The sequence below is a fragment of the Cupressus sempervirens genome, chromosome 8 (assembly GCF_028749045.1).
Source record: "Cupressus sempervirens isolate cs-2001-9-10 chromosome 8, ASM2874904v1, whole genome shotgun sequence".
In the NCBI taxonomy this organism is placed as follows: domain Eukaryota; kingdom Viridiplantae; phylum Streptophyta; class Pinopsida; order Cupressales; family Cupressaceae; genus Cupressus; species Cupressus sempervirens.
Window position 1 is genome coordinate 461,674,823 of NC_143125.1, and position 2,053 is coordinate 461,676,875.

Consider the following 2,053-nt stretch of genomic DNA (forward strand, 5'->3'; position numbering starts at 1 on the left):
ATTTCTTATAGATTTTGGATAGATTTATGCGGTTTCTTATTTTTTTTTTTTGATGTAATCTTCAATCAGTTGAATTGCTACTATTGTGATTGGTATCTATAGCTATGATAGTTCTTTATTATTTTTGATAATTTTGTGGAGTGACTTGTATGTTGGTTTTGGTCTTTCAGGTTAGTTGCTCGATTATATTAGCCTTGGGTTGTGTCTTTATGTACTTGTAACTTTAGTTTTAGGGCTCTCTCCCTTCCTCCTTTATCAAAAACCATCTCCCCCAATAGCATTGATGGCAATACATAACATAAGATTGTACATTACAAAACATTACATAAGATAAACAAATGTATGTATTATCGACAACACAACTATGCAATTCTCATTCTTCAAAATGATACCCGGTCCATATCCTGACTAGCAAGAAAACTTCAAAATTACTCCCTTTTGATAATAATCTATTATTTTGATTCAACATATTCTTCATTTATTGTTATCATTCTCCCTCTTTTCTACATTGTTCTTCCCTTTGGTTATATTATGCCCCTTTAAAAATAATGTCAAACGTCATTATAAATTTAAAAGTGAAACTTATAAAATGTTTTAATTACCTATGTACCTTACATGTATACATTATATAAGATTCATCATAGTAAACTTGACAACTTTAGAAATATTCTTAATGTGTGAACACTTCTGCATCTACTCCATAAGATATTTCAGTTCATTGATGAAGTGATTTAGCATGTAGGTTTACTTAGTGAATTTTGAAATGGGGAAGGACCTCAAGTTTACCTCTTAGATACATAAAAGAGTCCCTAGGCAATGACTTGGTAAACATATCAGCAATTTACTCCTTGGACTTTACATACTCAAGCCTCGCTTACTTTTCTTGAACTTGCTCTCTCAAGTAATGAACTTAATTTGTATGTGCTTTGTCTTTGCATGCATCATCGATATTTTAATATTAATTGTGTTATTATAGTAAATAATGTAAAGCTTGGCTACTTATTCTCAAATCCCTTTGAACATTTGTTTGATCTATACAATATTTGAACAATTGATTATAGTATCAATATATTAAGCTTTAGTAGATACAAATTTTTTTCTTACTTATCCATGTCATCATCTTTTCTCCTTGTTTGTAAACATATGTCACCAAAGGGGAAATGTAGTACCACATCAACAAAACCTCAATGAGGTTATCTTCAATAAACCTTCCCTAAAGTAAATCGATGTGATTTAATAAATTAGACCCAACTAGGCATGATTGCAAACATAGGTTTAATATGATTTTATAACTTAGAACTATAGTAGAATCCACATGACTTAAAATTGCATAAGAAAAAGTCAAAAGATAGCACATATTAACAAAGTATTTCAAGAAGGGAAAATTCACTTGAATGAGAAGAAGTCACGTGGACATGCGCATTGGGACACTAAAAAAGTACATAAATAAAAAGGGACATGGATGGAAGAGAAAAAATGCAATTCAAGGCTTCATCGGTAATTAGGATAGATTGGTTGATAAAAGAATGAAGCCCAATATATAAGATTATAACTTGAGTGGATATAGTGGATTGAATATAGTTCACCAAAGAAGTATGATATTAATACACATGCTATGTCCAAAAGATTAATGAACCGATGTAAGAAATTTTTCTAGAATCCAATTCTTTTTAAAATTTAATGTATAAAACCAATTCATTAATCTATTAAGCAATTTTTTTCATTTATTGGGAAAAAATATATTGGATAAGTCAATTTCTTCTATCTAGTAAAAAAATTATTATGCGTTGGTGGATGTGCTAGAAAATGACATGATTACTCAATGAATCAATGACTAGAAATTAAATGTATATTTTTCAAATCAATTTTTAGATTATCAAAAGATTACGCTCACTATTAAATCAAAGAGTGATAAGAAAGTGAGGTATCTATAGGATGACATGTCTATGGATTATCCTATTGCATTATGGTAGAATGAAATATAATTAAAAAAACATTATTTAAATTATAGAAATCTTGGTCAATGGTTTGCATTATCAGAAACAAAGATTGG